Here is a 20272-nt window from a genome sequence, read left to right as displayed (position 1 = left end):
TATGTAATCTTTATAAATAATAAGTATGCATTTTTATATAAAATATACAGAAATATCAGTTGTAAAAATGTCATTCAAAAACGGACCCCTGTGCAACCGACGCAAGCAAGCACACCCTACAATTTCCCCAGAAATTGTACCCTCTCTAGTTTATAATAGTAATAGTTATAACAGAAATATTCCATAATGCAGACTTACCGTAGCTTACTGTCAACTTTATATTCAAACGAAATGCCACGAAAATCACACTGCCTTCAATTTAACATCAGTGTAGAAATGTGGCTTGTGTTTTATATGTTCAACCTACAAAACCAATTGGTTTTGTAGGGTTAACCCTAACCCAAACGCCTATTAATGGATATAACGTGATCTAACAAGACTTGGTAATAATGTAAAGGGGTGGGGGCTTGAGGTAAATAAACACTCGACGACGACTTACAAAAAACCGTTGCGCCACCTACTCTTCTGGCGGTGAATTGTTTTCAGCACCCACAGCCTTGGGAGTACTATAAATTCAACCAATCCGTCCGACTCAGTCCGTCCGTAACGGAGTCGGAGAAGTATAATTCGGCCTTTAGACCGTAGAACAGTTTCTCTTCCGTTTTCAGATCAGGTTTTAATGGGTGGGGCCAAAAAGTTACCCATCTACCGTCGTCATTTCGACCCATCTACGTCAGATCACTGAATGGCTCCTCCTGCTGTACTGTTATTGTAGCCTACATCAGCTAGCTAGCCAGCTTCAGGATGTCTCCCTCCACCCGCAACTGCATCTTCCCTGGATGCAAAAACTTCAGCTGTGCTGTAACGCTATTTAATTTCCATATTGATGAGGAAAGGAAAAATAGGTGGATTGATTTTGTGAAGAGCCACGCTGATGGAAAGCTTCGGATAAACTCCAACAGCCGCCTCTGCAGTGACCATTTCACGGCGGATAGTTTTAACATGGACCAGAGACAGACGGGGTTCGTGGACACACGGCTTCTCTTGCAGCGCGGAGCCGTACCGAGCATCACCCTCCCGGCCGTTCATCCTCTGGTCGCACCTGGACCATCCACTGCCGCCAGCAGTTCATCACTCAGTTCTGTGTGCTTGTTATAATTATACTAGATAACTTTTCCAGAGGTATCTCTGCTATGAGTTAGTGCAAACCGCTAACTTGATATTAGGCTACTCGGTGTAGAATGATGGTATTTTGGTGAAATGGTAGCTAATGTGCTAGAAGTAGCCTAGTTGAAGAGCTCACTGTCTGCTGTCTCTGGTGTCAATTTTTACTGTTACAGCTGAGGGGAACATTTCATTTATATGCATCTGTATGTTTCACTCATTGAACAAATACATTCTAATTCTATACGGTTTTGTTCGGCTTGACGTAGCGTCCATTATCAGGGTCGTAGGTAGGCAGCGAGGGGCAGAGCTTCAGCTCCTTCAGGCGACACGCCCCCCCAGTCTCAAGCAGAGAAGACTGCTGATTTTCTCACGATTTCAAAGCCTAATTTAACATACTTGTCGGTGTTTTTTTCCTATGTAAATTTGGATGGGTAGTTAATAACACATTATTCTGTGGTGTGGTGAACTTAAAACTCGTTTTCAATTCCACTTTACAGGATCTTTAAAGACAGTGGGTTCAGTTTACATGCCAAATCAGAGATGCATTTGAATGCAATGGTTGCATGGGGTGAGCACAAAAGAATGTCTGAAAACAACACATCTGTCCTAGGATTGATGAGTGAGGAAAATAAGCAACAAGTAATAAATAATCAAAACTATATAAAAACGTTGGCTGAGGTTTTGCTGCTCACAGCCACTCAGAACATTGCACAACGTGGACATGATGAAACAGAAAGCTCAAAGAACAGGGAATTTCGTTGAGATCTTGGAACTTTTAGGTATACATTATCCGTTGGTGAAAAGTAGATTGTCACAGGGGCCCAGAAATGCAATGTACACCAGTAAAAACATTCAAAATGAGATCTTAGAATGTTTAGCAGGAATGGTGCGGGAAGAAATCATTAAAGATGTAAAAGACAGCGAGCAATTTTCTATTATAGCAGATGAATCCAAAGATGTGAAAAAAGAGCAGATATCTTTTGTCCTGAGATACTATTATGATGGTGTAATACAGGAGAGCTTTCTCAAGTTCCAGGTAGCAGAACGCTTAGATTCTGCTGGTTTAAAAATAATTTATTTTTTGGAAAAGTGGGGACTGCAATATAGAGAGAATCTTGTCGGCCAAGGATATGATGGTGCAGCAGTCATGAGTGGCAAGCACTCTGGTGTACAAACCAGAGTTAAGGAAGTGGCCAAGTATGCATTCTACGTCCACTGCAATGGCCATTGTTTAAACCTTGTTATTGTGGACTGTGTTAAAAATGTCCATGAAGCTGGATGCTTTTTCTCTTTGCTTGAGAAACTTTATGTATTTATGTCCGCCGGCTCATATGTCCACACACAGTGGCTTGATGTACAAAAACAAATGTTCAGTGATGCACCAAGGGAGCTTCCAAGACTAAGTGACACCAGATGGGCCTGCCGATTCTTTGCGTGTCGAAACCTCATGGATAGATTGCCAGCTGTTAGAAGAGGGCTTCTCTCCCAAGAGGGCTTCTCTCCTCTCGCAAGAGGGCTTCTCTCCCAAATTCAGTTGAATTTCATAGGGCTACTTGTTGTATTTAGAAAGGTCCTTGGTAATATAAAGGGATTATCTGACATGTTCCAGTCACCAAACCTTGACCTCACAAAAGCAGTACATCTTATTGCCATTAAACAAACGTTTGAGGAGTATCGCAATACAGATGAAAACTTCAATGAGCTGTGGGATACAGTAATAGAAATGTGTGATAATTGCAATATTCCCACAGTCATCAAACCAAAAAGGTCCCAACAGACAACAAGCCGACTCCAACATAGTGTTGTCACATCCACACTTGGACAGCGAGCTCCACCTAACAGCAAAGACAGCTTTCGAGTAAACACGTTCTTTCCCATCATTGACGCCATACTTGTTGAGATGAAGAAACGTTTCTCTAAGTCCAACTGCAACATAATGATTGGCATTCAGGCACTAACTCCATCAAGCAGCAACTTCCTGAAAGAAGAAATGGTCTTGTTACTGGCAGAGGCATATGGATCTGATCTCCAAGACCTGAAAAGTGAGCTCCGTCAAACTAAACGAGTTATTGAACAGAATATGGCAAAGGGGAAAGACAATTCTGCTGATCTGATTGGATTCATCAAGTTCTTAGAGCCGTTCAAGGAGGTGTTCAGTGGGCTTTTTCGTTTATGCAAAATAGCTGTTGTTTTACCAGTCAGTAGTGCTGGGTGTGAGCGCAGCTTCTCAACATTTAAACTTAAAAAAAAATCACCTGCGCTCAACGATGGAGGAGGAGCGGTTAAGTAACTTAGCTCTTCTGAGTATTGAAAGCAAGCGTGCAAAAGCACTGGACTTGGACAAATTTGTTAAACATTTTTCTGAACTGCATAACAGCAACCACCAAATTATTTTGCTTTGAGAATGTTGAACAGTGAGAATGTAAATCTAAATCTTTTCAAGAGCTGTATGACAAACTGTTATATCTGTATCCCTGATTTTGACCCTAAAATCCTTAGTTGTCATGTCGGACGCTAAAATAAAGATACATTGTAGAGTGTCATTTAATGCAATTCCAAAATGTATTTGAGGTTCTTTTGATTAGTGAGTTTCAACCTATAAATTCTTTTTGTAGTGTATGGAAATGTTTTCATGCTTAATGCACACAACAGGATAACATAATAAATACGTTTAAAAGAACCAAAAATAAATACTTCAGGTACAATTACAAATGTGTCTAGTAGATTTATGTCATATAACATATACATTCCCTGTTAATATGCTGTAGCATTAAATGTTCAAAAAACACAAATTATTTAGTTGTGTGATATAAAAAGTTGTGTTACACAGACATATATTTCCAGTCAGATAAGGTTGATGTGACACAGTTATGTCTGGTGTACTCATGAATTTCATGTTACCGTACTGTACTAAACTAAAAATGTTGTGTGCAAGCCGTTTCCACAATTTTTTTTATGTTGAGTGAGCAAATTGGGGTTTACAGTGTAGGCTATCTTATGTCATGGATATTTGAGGAAAACAGGCCCCTGTATGTAAATACAGCTAACTATATGACACTGTTATATAAATAATAACTGCATTAGCCAAGGTAGTCAATGATCTACTGTTAGCCTCTGACGCGGGTTCTATCTCTGTCCTGGTTCTTCTAGACCTAAGTGCAGCTTTTGACACGGTGGATCATGAGATTCTCTTGGAACGTATGGAGAACTATGTTGGGATTTCTGGTACGTCACTTCAGTGTTTTAGATCGTATCTATCTGATATATCACAATATGTCCACTATGATGGCTGCTCATCCAGGAGCTCCACAGGGTTCAGTTCTAGGCCCTCTGTTATTTTCACTCTATATTCTGCCTTTAGGAAACATAATTAGAAGCTCTGGGGTAAATTTTCACTGTTAAGCAGATGATACTCAGCTATATATGTCTATAGAGTCTGGAGAATTTCCACATGCTATGGAAAAATGTGTTTCTAGGTTGAGAGCTTGGATGACTGCAAATTTCCTTCTTCTAAATTTGGATAAAACCGAGGTTCAAATTTTCGGTCCTAAAAGGTATAGAAATAATTTTTCCAATCTGACCTTAGACCTAGACGGCGTCAAAGTCTCTCAAAGCCAGCTGGTAAAAAATTTAGGAGTCACAATGGACCCAGACCTTTCGTTTGAGTACCATATTAAGCAAATTACCAGAACTGCATTTTTCCATCTACGTAATATTGCCAAAATACGAAAATTTCTCTCAAAGGATGATGCCGAAAAACTAATACATGCATTTGTTACGTCCCGATTGGACTATTGCAATGTGTTGTTCTCTGGCCTCCCAATTACCCACCTAAAAAATTTACAGCGGGTGCAAAATGCTGCTGCTAGACTATTGACCAGAACAAGAAAGTTTGATCACATAACATCTACTCATGTCTCTCTACACTGGCTCCCTATCCAAGCCAGAGCTGACTTCAAAGTTCTACTACTAACCTACAAATCTCTGCATGGATTGGCACCACTGTACCTCTCCGGTCTCCTTGCACCCTATTGCCCCGCAAGGACACTTAGATCTCAAGATGCCGGCTATCTGGTGGTTCCCAAAATTAAGAAAAAAACAGCTGGAGGTAGGGCGTTCTCATATAGAGCACCACTTCTCTGGAACAAATTACCTGTCTCAATTAAGGAGTCTGTTACTGTTTCGACATTTAAAATGTGGTTAAAAACGTTATTGTTTAGTCAATTCTACGACTGTTAAAGGTAAGTATGTTACTAGTTGGAGGCAACGGGGGACGGGTTGTTTCCATCCTTATTCTATAAGTATAACTTATTTTAGAGTTCTCTTCCCCTGGAACAGATTTCATGTTCCAAACGAGGGGGGCTGTCGCTGTCTTGGTGTGTGGGGTTGCATCAAATTCACCTTTTTTGCTCTGTTAAATTGCTGCACCAGGCCACACTTGACCGGTGGGGATCTCATTCTATTATGACTGTAACTGTTAGCTGCTCCTGGCATTCTCTAATCCCTGCTCTCCTCTCTCTGTCCCCCCCCCACACACATCCCTTGTGGTGTGGGGGGTTTGAGTTGTCAGCACCTGCCTGGTCGTCAGTCGGCCAACGCTGGACCTGGTCGCGAGTCTCCCGGTCCTGTCCTACATCTATAAAGTTGAACAATGGATTTTGGTGTTTCAAAACCCATCGACACTGTATGACTATGTTTAGCCTGTGTTCTGCTCCTCTCTCTCACCAACCGTCTCTGGAGGAGGGGATCCCTCTCTGAATTGCTCCTCCCAAGGTTTCTTCCATTTTTTCTCCTGTTGAGTTTTTTTGGGAGTTTTTCCTTGTCTTCCTTGAGGGTTTAGGTTGGTTGAGGGGCAGTTCTATGGGCGTATGTGAAGCCCTCTGTGACATGCTTGCGTGTAAAAAGGGCTATACAAATAAATTTGATTTGATAATAAATGAATGTGCCACATCACAAATACCTCCTCCCTGCCACCCCAGGTGAAAATGTCTATATCCGCCCCTGCTTAGGGGTGCAAAAATAATAATAACTAGAGAGGGTACAATTTCTGGGGAAATTGTAGGGTGTGCTTGCTTGCATCGGTTGCACAGGGGTCCGTTTTTTAATACAATTTTTACAACTGATATTTCTGTATATTTTATATCAAAATGCATACTTATTATTTATAAAGATTACATAGATTTAAAAGCATTTTTTGTTTGCTGCTCATTTACAACTCAAAATACGAGTGAAGGGTAGAATGAAATAGATGTCTTCTCATTTCCCCTGCAAGAGGCAGCCTCATAGTTGAATCAAAACGAATAAATTTGGCAGACCGGTGTAAAAATTGACCTAATCTCTATGATTTAAGTCCTTTTAAGTTTTTCCCCTTCTCGTGATATTTTCAAGCGTTTGGCCTACTCATATTGCATTCATTCATTAATAAAGAACCCCCATTGAAGATTATTCTACGACGTTAGCCGGCAGTAGAAGATGGAAGATGGATGGATTCAAACAGTACCATCTGCTAACTGAAAATATGCCCCCAAAAACGTAAATAAGCTTGACATTTATTTAGTGGAAAATCGCTCATTCATAAAAACGGGTAGCGATCATTGTCAGTAACAACGCAAAATGCGATATAGCCCTGTGTGGAGAAGCTGCCCCGGTAAATTGTACTACTACAGTACAGTACTAGACTACTGCTGTGTTCGTCTTGGTAGCTATTGCGTTGGTTGAATTGGATTTAACGTTCCGTTGTACGGTTTAGGCTGAAATAAATTATTTTCATGAACAGATTGACAAAGTTTAGGCTGTGGCAATGAAGTTCAGGTCAGTAGCTAGTTAGATAGACTTTTGATTTAAGTAAGGGGAGTGCCGAACATGTTCTGTCGCCGTTTGACTTCCTAAACATTTGTGGAGATGTTTTTGTTAGCTACTCACTACTGTAGTGTCTCGGGTAGGCTACAGCGTTGCAGTGAGCTACACTGGTTTGAAACCACAGGTAATGATAGTTTCACCCACAAATCGTTTACTTGTAATGTCATAATAAATCCTACAACGAAAAATTATTTGTGAGGAATGTTTATTTTAACGATTGAAAACAGATGCATCATAGACCGCTGCAGTATGTGTTGCCCGGGGAACAGAGGCTAATGTCATGATGCTAATGCTTCAGTGAAATAGTAAGCTAGACTACTGTTTCCGAAAGTAGATGTACTTCCTTAATAATATCAGCTTATATTGTACGCTACACATCACAATTGTGTGTCATATCACAAAGTAAAATGAGCAAATAGTTATTACCCAGGCCTCTTTGCTTGTGGCGTTTCTGCAGCTGCCTTGCAGTAAAGCAGTTAGCCTAGCCATCTCCCAGAAGTTAACGAGCTGCTAAACTAATGTTCTGCTAGAGATAGTCACGCGAGTTTTCGTGACGTTAGTGATGTTAGTAGCGTCAGTGACTGTGGCTAGCAAGTTAGCCACCGTTAGCTTCACTTTTTGCCACAAAAACTTAATTTCTACTTTCTACAACCGTGCAACGGAACGTAAATACAAATACAAGCAACTCAATCGCTACCAAGACGAAACTTTTGACACCTAGGTTGTCTATGTAGTCCAAATATTGACTGAGACTTAGGGGTGGGAAAATAAACAATAAAAATAAAGAAATATATGTGAGAGAACAAAGGTTGTGCCCTTGCCGAAGGCAAAGGACACCCAATAAGATATATGTGAGAGAACAATGGTTGTGCTCGCCGAAGGCGTGAGCACACCCAATAATAATAAGAAGATATATGTGACAGAACAACCATGAGCCTGAGCCAATTTTGCATGGATTTCTCTACTTCAGCTTCGGACATGTTTGGCAGGACTCCATTTCTAAGAACTGACACTAGAACAGAAAATATGAATCAAAAACTATCTGTTCAATTTAAACAGAGTGGTGATGGGCTGTAGCCTCATTTCTATGGCTCTGGTCCTAACCAGACTCTCGTACATTTCATTTGTACAGAGAGGGTGTGTCTATTACCGAACACTTTACGAAGTACACTGCAATACAGTGCACTGCAATACAGTGCACTTACATCTGTAGTGCACTCCGTCGCTGATTAGTGCTGTCTCAAATGGAACACTTACGTTAACCACTTGGCAGAAGTGACGGACGCAAATCTGCTGGCGGCACCCGCGAATCTAAGGCGGAAGTGACGGACTCAAATCTGCTCGCGAGTCATTTCGTCCGTCATTATTTTAGAAATGAAAAGCTGCCGAAAGGGCTCCTCCTCTTCCGCTACGTAGCCAAGATGGCGCCCGTTTAGGGCGAGTAGTGTCCATTGTTGTACACTGCATTTTTTGACCGTTTGCAGTGCGCCATCTGGGTACTTTCAGTGCCCTGAATTCTGCTGGTTCTGTCAGTGTAAGCGCCCTAAGCACTGAAAGTAAGTGCTCGGTAGTAGACACACCCAGAGTCTGGGCTCGCTCCATTGACAAGCGTTGACTTCCTTGTAGGCGGGTACTCTGTTGAAGTTTAAAACTATTGGATCTGCCTAGAGCCACTCTGATTTGTCATAACCAATCGCTAGCGTTCGCCTTAGCCAATTCCTTCACCACTACTGTAACAGAGCTAGCTGCCGTAGCTGGAAAATCAAACTGTTCCCGAACCCCGTAGGGAGGAGGGCCACAACATCATGGACACCAACAAAACTCAGCAAAACTTGTTCTTGCTCCGGCTTTAGCTTATGGATATTCGTCAGCGTTGCCACAACGGACCGAATGTGGCTTCGCTCGCATCTTTCTCCGCCCCAATTACAGAACTACAACACAAACTAGCTCACGACATCAACATCATCGTTCTCAGCCACTCCCTCTGTTCGCTGATTGGACAGGTAGAAAATTAACTTGAGACATCTGACTTACGTACCTCATTCCCAGACGCAGTACAGAAGCAAAATCAAAATTGAGCGGAAGTACGTAGGAGGGCAGAGCCAGGCTAGATGGGCTGCACCTCAATTCTCCGAATGTGTGTACTTGCACAATGCCTATTAGTAATTTAAATGTATCATATATGTAAGGGATTATCCCGCTTATACCATGGTCACTTATGGACAACTTTTTATTTTATCTTTACAAACATGAATTTACATTTCATGCGTTTTGCAATGGAATTCTAACGATTTTTCAACGTTAGTCAACTCTGATATTTCTACAGACATATCTGATGGAACTACTTAGTAGGTGTACATTATCACCGGATAACGGTTACATCCCTGCAACCAATCAGAATCAAGTATTCACCCAGACCATGGTAGAAAATGATACAAATATTAATAATAACATAATAGCCTAACAAGGATAAGGATATAAATAATAACAACAATAATAAAAATAACGATATAGCACCTTTCTAGATGCTCAATGTGCTATTTGAGGGGAGGGGGAGTAGCCATTTAATCCACATCCAATGTCACCAATCACCACACATCAGCTACAGAGATGATGAAAGGGGGGGGAGTCGTGCAGCTCATCCAATACTAATACATAATGTGATGCTCAGCAGCCAGTAAAGGTTTGAACTTACACAGTATATTTTCCTTGACTGGTCTTGACTTGATGCCAGTCTTCTGTCCTCTCCCACACTAATTTAATTTGGTGGCTAGTTCAGGTGTGAAGACCCTCCCGCACACTGTTCTTTTAACCCTTGTGCTGCCTTCGGGTCACATGACCCAAAGGTTCATAACGAACCATCATTGTGTTTACCCAGTTTTACCCAATACAAAAACTAATAAAAATCATTTTCTTTTAACCTTTGCAATGTGGGGGGTCTGAGACAGCCCAACGGTTAAAAGAAAATGCTTCACTTTGTTTTTGTATGAGGTAAATTTGTCGCAATACGACGGTGGGTCACACGGCTGATGGGTCAGAATGACCCGAAGATAACACAAGGGTTAACAGAGTTTCCCCCAGTTATGGACAGTTTTGCAATCTGTAATGAAAATACGGCATTAAAGCATTGAGTGTTACAGACAATGCAAATCTTGTTGTCTTTCAAATATGTCCGTTACTTTCAGAACACATTAGTTCATCATTTCTTGTCTGGATTTTTTCAGCCCAGCACCAACAACTGACTCAACTAATCAGCTCCCCACTGAAGTTGAATAAGGTGAATTTCTTGTCCCATTCCCCAGGGACTTCCAGCCATTTCATATATTTAATGTATTCCAACACTGGAATAACTGGTGGGCCCTGAGGACTGAGTCGAGAAAAAGGCTGGGCTACAACACATGAAGGTTGTTAAGAATTATACTGCAACACAATAAAGCTATGGATACCCCTTTGTGTAGCCCCTCAAAGTATTAGAGTACATAACACACGTTTCTTAAAATCTCTGTACTGGCCAAGTCTTTCATCAAATGTATTTAGCTTTTCTAATGTGGAGATTTGGTTGTGTTCATTGCTTGCGGGTTGTTGGTCTTGAACTCTGTTGTCACTGAGTGACTGTACAATGGCCACCTTGAGGTGAAGTTCCCCCAGCTGTTCCAGGAGGATCCTTTCAACTGCTGTTAGAAAAAACGGTGCAAATTACATTTGTAAACTAATCCTAACACAGCAGTTTTCTGATTTCAATAGAAAGATATGGCCAAATGTACCAGTGCAGTTAGGTGGGATGAGTTGATTGGTGTTAGGAAGGTGAGATCTTGGACCTAGGGAAAGTAGTGATACAGGTACCATTGTAAGTACATGAAAGTGGCTATTTTGTTTGTTTTCCTCATTTAAATAGCTTACATTCACAAGAGCCCAGTCCATCATCATCATGCCATGCAGTTGGATGCCGGGCCTCCATCTCCAAAGATCAAATTCATGGTCACATGTATTTTGATATATACTATAGATGCTCAAAGAAGTCTATAGATTTCTACTGTTTCAAACCATCAACTTCAACTGGTTAGGGATATGCTCACATCTATAAACCATCTGTAAGGGACACTTACATTCTGATAAAGTTGGCCCTTGATGGCAGTATGTCACTGGTCTGGCCTCCAATTCCTGCATCCAACTTCATGTTGTGACTTGAAATCAGAAATAATGTATTGATGTTTTTAATCATCTTCCTCTGTCATCTTCCTCTGAGGACAACTGTGATGAGGATGATGAGGGTGATAGTGTCCTAAGCCGTTTTGGTCTAAATATGTAAATGAACCATTTTTAGAATTGTTCATGCATAAGAATTTGCAATAGAAAGAAAGCTGTATATATGGTAACATTTAAAAAAAAAAGTTCTATAAATTTGCTGTGATGTAGACTCAACTATTAATCAACAGTTACATAAACTTGTGGGTATGTAATGACAATAACAAGTGACAATATCAGAACAACATCAGAAGTTAATCATTAAACTTATTAGACTTGATTGCATTAAGGGCTCTACTTTGAAAATTACCTGATTCGAAGAGCATGCGTGCAGCGTACTGCTTCCATCCCTTCAATGGTTGTGGGACAAGCCTCTTTTGGACATTTCTAAGAATTTGGACCTTGTCCTTGTAAGGGGGCCACCAAGAAAGCCCATCCGAAAATCACTCCTTTGCCACCGGGCCAGTTCCGTTTTCCCCCTCAAAGAGTACTATTAGGTAAACATTGAGCCTAATACAAAATAATTCACACAACAAAAAGTGTATATGAATCAGTAATCAGTTAGGTAGGGGCGATTCTAGGATCAGACCATTAGGGGTGCTCAGCCTGCAATGAGAATGTGACATGAATACAGTGCCTTGCAAAAGTGTTAAACCCCCTTGCTAATAAATCCCTAATTTCACTGGATAACAATTCATACATTGATTTATTATTATGCTAAATATTGAATGAATGAAAAAACAAAGGATGTCCCTTTCTTCATGAACTATCATTTGATGCTGGTAGTTCCCCCCCCCCCCCCCCCCCGTGTTTGATGTGATGCTAGTTACGATTTCTAAAAGTAATGCGAGCACGCATCGCGCGCAAGCGAATTTTGTAAAATAAACTTTTTACAAGCCGTTTGGTAAAATCTTGTCTAGAGAAGGTAGTCTTTTTGTCTCTTAATGTTTCAGCCCTACGTAGCTACCTTGCGTTTCTTAGCCTGGTTTAGCCAAGGAGCTCTCCACCTTACTCATTTTAAAACTATTTGATAAATCGAATATAAAAGCATCATAGAATGTAAAGTAACAGCTAGCTGGCGTCAGTTATTTGTAAAATGCATAGATATGTTTAACAGTAACATCTCAATTTAGCTTGCACCTAAGTTAAAACATATTTGAGTGTGCTAACATTAGCAATAACGTCAGCTAGTTTGAGGTTTATGCACAGGCTAACCATTAAATTAGCAGCACATTTCCCGTATTTAACAATGATTAAACATGGGCTTACCTGAAAGTGATGCACGGGCACCATCTCGCAGTCTCTTTCTTTCTTTTTTTCTTCCCCTGACTACGATGGCCCTGAAGTGCAAATCACATCCACTAATATGAGTGCATCCCCCAAATGAAAACACTCCCCCCAAATACGAATCAACTGCAATTGCATAAGTAGCCTACTACTTGCTACATGCTTCGATAGCCAAACAAATGTCCTGGTGTATGTAACTCTGTCAGGCTATTGCATTTTGTACTTCTGTCGATCAATTTATTGTTAGTTACTGCATCCATTCAGCAACGAAGTGTAGTACCAACTCTTTCCGTTTTGAGTTAATGTAATGTCGTTTCCCATTTGGGGGAGCGTGTCCTTGTATTGGGGGGAGGTGAGCAAGTCATCCTATTTGGGGGGAGTTGACTCGTATTTGGGGGGAGTTTTCATTTGGGGGATGCACTCATGTTAGTGGGTGTGATTTGCACTTCAGGGCCACCGTACCTGACTCCTGTTATCTTTTTAAGCCAATTTTAGAAAAGTTGACCTAGCCTGCTGTCAAAGTTCGTCAGGCCACTGAGATAGGGAAGGGCAGACACAGCGAGCTTGGGAAGTTGAGTGTGTATTTGTTTTTTTTTGGGGGGGGGGGCACCATCGTAACTTTTTTTGAGCATTTAAATAGGCTATATCTCTTGTTCTGCCTGTTTTGTAATATATGTGCCTAATATTTCTATACTAAAATAATATCGGCATTATAAGTATTATAACTATGATGATTTTTCAGTTGGCTAATTTTTGGTGCCCCCTCAGGAGTTGGTGCCCTACGCACAGCGCGTAGTGCGCGTTATGGGAGCGGTGGCACTGGCTACTAGACTACACAAACACTGTTTTTGACGTGATTTAACATAATATTTTGATCGAACGAGTTGCAATAAAGTACTCACATTAAGGAAAGTTAGGACTGCGTTCATAAAGTGATATAACATTTTAGTTGACATTGTCCAGGGCCCCTTAGATGTCATGTGCCCCTGGGCAAGTGCCGAGTTGGCCTAATGGTTAATCCGGCCTTGATTGTCAGGTTTTCATCTAAATCTGTTGAATCTGTGTTTTGTCATTGGCAGATTAAATTGATTTACTATCTTTGACCACTAGATGTCATATTTATGTACAAAGATAAATGTAACTAGAGAGGGTACAATTTCTGGGGAAATTGTAGGGTGTGCTTGCTTGCGTCGGTTGCACAGGGGTCCGTTTTTGAATGACATTTTTACAACTGATATTTCTGTATATGTTATATAAAAATGCATACTTATTATTTATAAAGATTACATAGATTTAAAAGCATATTTGCTGCTCATTTACAACTGAAAATACGAGTGAAGTGTAGAATGAAATAGATGTCTTCTCATTTCCCCTGCAAGAGGCAGCCTCATCGTTGAATCAAAACTAATAAATTTGGCAGACCGGTGTAAAAATTGACCTAATCTCTATGATTTAAACGTCATTTTAAGTTTTTCCCTTCTCATGATATTTTCAGGCATTTAGCCTACTCATTGCATTCATTCATTAATAAAGAACCCCCTTTGAAGATTATTCTACGACGTTACCGGCAGTAGAAGATGGAATCGCGATTCAAACAGTACCATCTGCTAACTGAAAATATGCCCCCAAAACGTAAATAAGATTGACATTTATTTAGTGGAAAATCGCTCATTTATAAAAAGCTCACTGGTAGCGATCATTGTCAGTAACAACGCAAAATGCGATTTAGCCCTGTGTGGAGAAGCTGCCCCGGTAAATTCTACTACTACGGTACAGTACTAGACTACTGCTGTGTTCGTCTTGGTACTGTAGCGATTGCGTTGGTTGAATTGGATTTAACGTTCCGTTGTACGGTTTAAGCTGAAATTAATTATTTTCATGAACAGATTGACAACGTTTAGGCTGTGGCAATGAAGTTCAGGTTAGTAGTTAGATAGACTTTTGATTTAAGTAAGGGGAGTGCCGAACATGTTCTGTCGCCGTTTGACTTCCTAAACAGCTGTGTAAGTTAGATGTTTTTGTCGTGTGTCTCGCGTAAGCTACAGCGTTGCAGTGAGCTACACTGGTTTGAAACCACAGGTACTGGTAATTTCACCAACAAATCGTTTACTAATGTCAGAATAAATCCTACAACGAAAATGTATATGTGAGGAATGTTTATTTTAACGATTGAAAACAGATAACGCTACATCATAGACCACTGTAGTATGTGTTGCCCGGGCAACACAGGCTAATGTCATGATGCTAATACTTCAGTGAAATAGTAGACTACTGTTTCCGAAAGTAGATGTACTTCCTTAATAATATCAGCTTATACTGTACATTACACATCACAATTGTGTGTCATATCACAAAGTAAAATGAGTAAATAGTTATCACCCTGGCCTCTTTGCTTGTGGCGTTTCTGCAGCTGCCTTGCAGTAAAGTTATAGTTAGCCTAGCTATCCCCCAAGTTAACAGATGCGAAACGAATGTTCTGACAAAGGTAGTCACGCGTGTTTTCGTGACGTTAGTGACGTAGTGACGTTAGTAACGTCAGTGACTGTGGCTAGCAAATTAGCCACCGTTAGCTTCACTTTTCGCCACAAAAACTTAACTTCAGCCTAAACCATGCAACGGAACGTAAATTCCAATAGAAGCAACTCAATCGCTACCAAGACGAAACTTTTGACACCTACGTTGTCTATGTAGGCCAAATATTGACTGAGTTTTAGGGGGGCAAAAAGAAATAAAAAAAATAATAATAACTAGAAACGGCTGTTCCTGCGAAACAGCAGTGAGAATGCTGAAAACCTGAATGGGGATAGCTGACCATGCTAAAAAAGCTGAAAATAGTGAAAATTTAGTAGAAAGTTATAAGCTGAAGCTTCAAAGCAACCGAAAGGTATTTTTGAGCTGGGGCTGGAGCAGCATTCCAACAATGATTTGAAAGGATTTACCATTACTTTTAAAGGGAGAATAATTTGCACAAAAACCTTAATATTTTAAAAAGTATAAAAGTGAGAAATGAGAAAATACCCGCAAGCTGAAATGAATTTCAAAAATGTGTGAGTCACACAAAAGAGGCAGTGTGGAAGCTGAACTGCATCATCTTAACAAAGCTAAGAGCTAAAATAGCCTACAATGTGGGAGAAGCTGAAAGCTGAACTGTTAAACAGAAGAAGTAGGCTAGCTAGTCGTAACAAGAATATTATCGTTTTAACAGATGAAATTATAGTTGGGATAGTAATAGCAGTAGCAGATGTAGCCTACCATTGAGTGTGTTTACTCGGCTTTCTTAGTAGGATTCAATGTGTTGATGGAATGGAACATACAGCAGTAGAGCCGATACAGGAAGACACGGCGACACTTTGTTGCAGAAGGATGATGGTGCAAGTTTTGGCCGTGGAGCATACAACGATTAATAAAAAAGAAGACGCGTTTATTGAGTAATCGCATAACTAATTACACATGTAAACGGAGTAATCGTATTATTGGTATAAACCGACAATTTCTAGTAATCGTGTTTCTCATGGTCAAGTAAACGTACCAATCACCTGTGTGAGAGACTGAGTGGTGCGTGTCTGTCGTTACGGTGATGGTGCAGCTATGATTGCTAACGCGCTGAGGGCAGAGAATAAGAGAAATGTAGCTAGAATCCACACCTCAAACAAGATAACCTAGACGCACAACTGTACGTCCAATCCAAAATATAAGGATATTTTCCGAGACCCAAGACTCTGCCGAAACCAGAGATATTCTTTATATGTGAGAATGCTTAACAGCATTCTCACAATAATAATAATAATAATAAAGAGAAACAGGAAAACAATAGTGAGAATGCTTAACAGCATTCTCACAATAATATATATGTGAGAGAACAAAGGTTGTGATCTCGCCGAAGGCTTGAGCACACCCAATTACTGTGTTATAAGTAGGGTTGGGTATCGTTTTTATTTGATTCATACAATTCCGATGCTGAACCGGTGCTTTTAAAACGATTCCGATTCCTAAACCGATTCTTGAGAAACTGAAAAATGAAAGTAGGCTAATCAAAGAGAGGCTCTTTTATACCGTTTTTTTTAAATGGAAAATTATGTAACATTATGTAACAATATATTAACGTTTTAAAGTAGCCTACTTAAATATATAATAAGTAAACCTAAGTCATCTAACATACAACTACAATAATTTAACAATAAATAACAGTTACACTATTAACAACAAAATAAATGTTGAGTTGGTATGCTAACTAAACCATCTTCAAACTTTAGAATCAGAAAAGGTTTTAATCGCCATGAAAGTGTGCACAGACAAGTAATTTACTTTAGCACAGACAAGGAATTTATTTTAGCAGTTTTTATGCAGAAAAATAACCATATTTGCCTTCTCTGGCAAGATACGACACCTCTCCTGACTTATGGCATGTCCTGCACAGGAGAAAACTCTCTCAGATGGTGTCGAAGAGTAGCCTGGTCCTACCAGACTCTCGTACATTTCATTTGTACAGAGAATCTGGGATCGCTCCATTGACAATCGTTAACTTCCTTGAAGGCGAGTACTCTGTTGAAGTTTAAAACTATTGGATCTGCCCAGAGCCACTCTGGATCTGCCATAACCAATCGCTAGCGTTCGCCTTAGCCAACTCCTTCCCCACTAACGGAGCTAGCTGGAAAATCAAACTTTTCCCGAACCCCGTGGGGAGGAGGGCCACAACATCATGGCCACCAAGAAAACTCAGCAAAGATTGTTCTTGCTCCGGCTTTAACTTCTGGATATTTGGCAGTTGCCACAACGGACCGAATGGCTTTGCTCGCATCTTTCTCCGCCGCCATTACTGAACTACAACTCAAACTAGCGAACAATATCAACGTCATCGTTCTCAGCCACTCCCTCTGTTCGCTGATTGGACCGCCAAAAATGGGGCTGGAAAAAAACGACTAATATACCGAAAGCCCAGACCTAGTACAGAAGGAAAATGAAAATTTTGCAGAAGTACGTAGGAGGGCAGAGCCAGGCTAGTCGAAGACGCCTGTAGACACAGGTATGAGTTTGAAAGGGCAGACAAATTGGGGAGGCTGTCCCCGGGACCATAGACTCATGTCCGCAAGCTGTCGAACACAGTGGATCCCTCTGCTTTAAGAAGTATTCCGTGTGTCGCCGCATTTTTCAATAAATTCGACGTGCTTCCCCCTTTACACGTAATCGTTTTTAAACATTTGTTGCATTTTGCGATGGCGGAATCCTTGGCTGTGAAATACAGCCACACTTTCGACCGCTTCGCTTTAGGCATTTTAAATGCACTAAAAGCTAGCTAACGATAGACTAGCAGAGCAAGTGTAATATGTTTACTAGCGATCACGTGCAGTGAATAGTTAATATGCTTTTACATTCGTTTTGGTGAGCCCAGAGGGAAAATATGGCATTTTTAAAGTAGCCTACATTTACGGTAGCTAGCTAAAGGTAGACTACTCAAATAGTGTGATATTTTACGTCCGTTTCGGAGCGACAGAGGGAAAATATTTCAGTCGACACATTAAGTGGAACCGAAATGAGGAACCGAAATGTGCGTTCTAATCCGGTCCGATTCCTACCGGTTGTGTAGGAACCGGTTCCATAGTGGAACCGGGTTTCGGTACCCAACCCTAGTTATAAGCTGAAAACTACTGTGAAGCAAGGCAGATTGTTTACATGGAACATGTCATTAAATATAAATGTGGTTATTATTCATAAACATTGATATTATGCCATATAGATTTTAAAGTTCAGCCGGGTATTGTTGCCTGAAGGCCAAGGTAGTTAAGAAATACATAACTGAATTTAATTGAATAGCTCGATTAGTAAAGCAGTCGGCTACGAAGTTGTATGTTTTTTGCTCTCGGGCGATCAAACCCCACTTCATGCGGGCTTGCAAATATAGATTTTTTGTAATTTAGTGCTCACCTATAATTTCATATTCGCCGCAGCAAATATGAGATGCGAAAATCGGCAGTAATATGTTTGTGAATTTGTGACGAGTAATTGGGCTCAGAGGGCCAAGGTTTAAGAGTCACGGTTTGCTACTGGTATACCATATGCCAGTTTGGTAGTCTAGATGAAGGCCTATTGACTTTCTCAAATAGGTCTGTATATGACGATATATATGCGATCCTATCCTAACCAAGTCAATTCTAGCTAGATATAGCTACTCAGTAGGCTAGTTCAAGGCTGGCGTCTGGACAGCTGCTTATCACTTCGCATAACTGTCTTTGGGGATTTAAGGTTTTTAAAAGACCAACAATGAAGGGTTTCTGTGTAGTCACAATCAATCATGCAAAGAATAGGCCTAAACTGAATCTTGGAACTTTTGAAAAGAGGAAGATTAATAATCAATATTAAACTGCAGTTTAAGTACTTGAAGATAATCGGGTAGGTGAAGGATGCTACTCAATTTGGATAAAATCCCCTTTGCTAATCCAAAGTGGTAGTATTCAACACCTCCTAGTCTTTCCACAGCTATTTTGGACTGTGTACCAAGTAGTGTCCTTGCATCTTTTGCCAGGTTAGGAAGGTACATTCTTAGAATAAGAAGAAGAGCAGTTACTGCAACAAGAGGCACAGAGAAGGTTGAAGCCCAGTGTTGCAATTTAAGATTAAGACTGATGTCTCCACAAGAGTCACTCTCATCTGGAACTGATGAAACACTGAAATCTGCCCTTTGGCTAACCTCTTTGTCGATTGTAATTGTGTTATCAACAGGACACTCCTCATTGTCCTCATTAGTCTCACATACTGATGTATTTGATATATTTTCATTTGTGGCCTGATTTGCAATTTGTAATTCAAACAGACTCAATATATCATTTTCTGTTTCTTTTGTTTTGTTTTAGATTCGCCTCCGTTTTGCCCAATAGGAGACCATAATGTTAAGGTCAAGGGAAGAATTACCTATTAAGAAGACAATGCAGCAAGAAGAGCTTGAAACTGAGTCTTCAGTCCAGTCATAGGGAAAATGGAGACAAAACGAGTTAGTTACAAAAACAAGGATATCATATTCGTAATGTTTATATGGGTATTATTTACGTAAAGTTTCGCGACAATTGTTTACTGCTCTCTTTAAAGATGCTGTAAAGCAAATTCCATGATTTGCTTCTCAGTACATTATATACGTGTGAAATGAGTTCCTGAAATTAGTGCAAAGCGCGTCGCACTGAAATGTGGAGTTAGACCGTTTCTCTCCCGTTTTCAGCTAAGGTTTTGTATAGGCGGGGCAAAAACCCGACCTATCTACATCACAGCGACCTATCTACGTCAGATCACAGACGATTGCATTCTGTTACTCAGCTGGTACGATGCAATGACAAATTTACATTTAGTCATTTAGCAGACGCTCTTATCCAGAGCGACTTACAGTAGGTACAGGGACATTCCCCTGAGGCAAGTAGGGTGAAGTGCCTTGCCCAAGGACACAACGTCATTTTGTACAGCTGGGAATCGAACCGGCAACCTTCTGATTACTAGCCCGACTCCCTAACCACTCAGCCATCTGACCCCCCACAAATTAATACACATAAAACACTCAGAGACTGCAAGTAGGTATGTTCTGATATCTGCAATTGATTTAGCTAGTGTTGCTAAATTCAATCAATTCGAGGGGGCGGAGATTCAGCTCCTTCAGGCTCCACCAGTCTCAAGCAGAGAAGACTGCTGATTTTCTCACGATTTCAAAGCCTAATTTAACATACTTGTCAGTGGGGCTTTTTCATTCGAATTTGGATGGGTAGTTAACAACACATTCTTCTGTGGTGTGATGAAC

General features: G+C 40.5%; 1 protein-coding gene and 1 long non-coding RNA gene across 3 annotated transcripts in view; both read right to left on the bottom strand.

Annotated features, from left to right (window-relative positions):
• The window catches only part of lrrc39 (leucine rich repeat containing 39), a 127749-nt gene that overhangs the window by 29795 nt on the left and 77682 nt on the right, over nucleotides 1-20272 (bottom strand). The gene's annotated exons all lie outside the window — the stretch shown is intronic.
• LOC134012988 (uncharacterized) lies at nucleotides 7902-11747 on the bottom strand. Of its 2 annotated transcripts, XR_009928663.1 has the most exons (5): nucleotides 11522-11747; nucleotides 11073-11150; nucleotides 10731-10784; nucleotides 9662-10640; nucleotides 7902-7978 (listed from the first exon to the last, which is right to left on the bottom strand). It is a non-coding gene; the product is annotated as an uncharacterized LOC134012988 (long non-coding RNA). The 2 variants fall into 2 exon arrangements; XR_009928662.1 differs by lacking the exons at nucleotides 11073-11150; nucleotides 11522-11747 and adding an exon at nucleotides 10867-11056.

This window comes from Osmerus eperlanus, chromosome 26, assembly GCF_963692335.1.
Source record: "Osmerus eperlanus chromosome 26, fOsmEpe2.1, whole genome shotgun sequence".
In the NCBI taxonomy this organism is placed as follows: domain Eukaryota; kingdom Metazoa; phylum Chordata; class Actinopteri; order Osmeriformes; family Osmeridae; genus Osmerus; species Osmerus eperlanus.
This window is presented reverse-complemented; position numbering and strand designations above follow the sequence as displayed.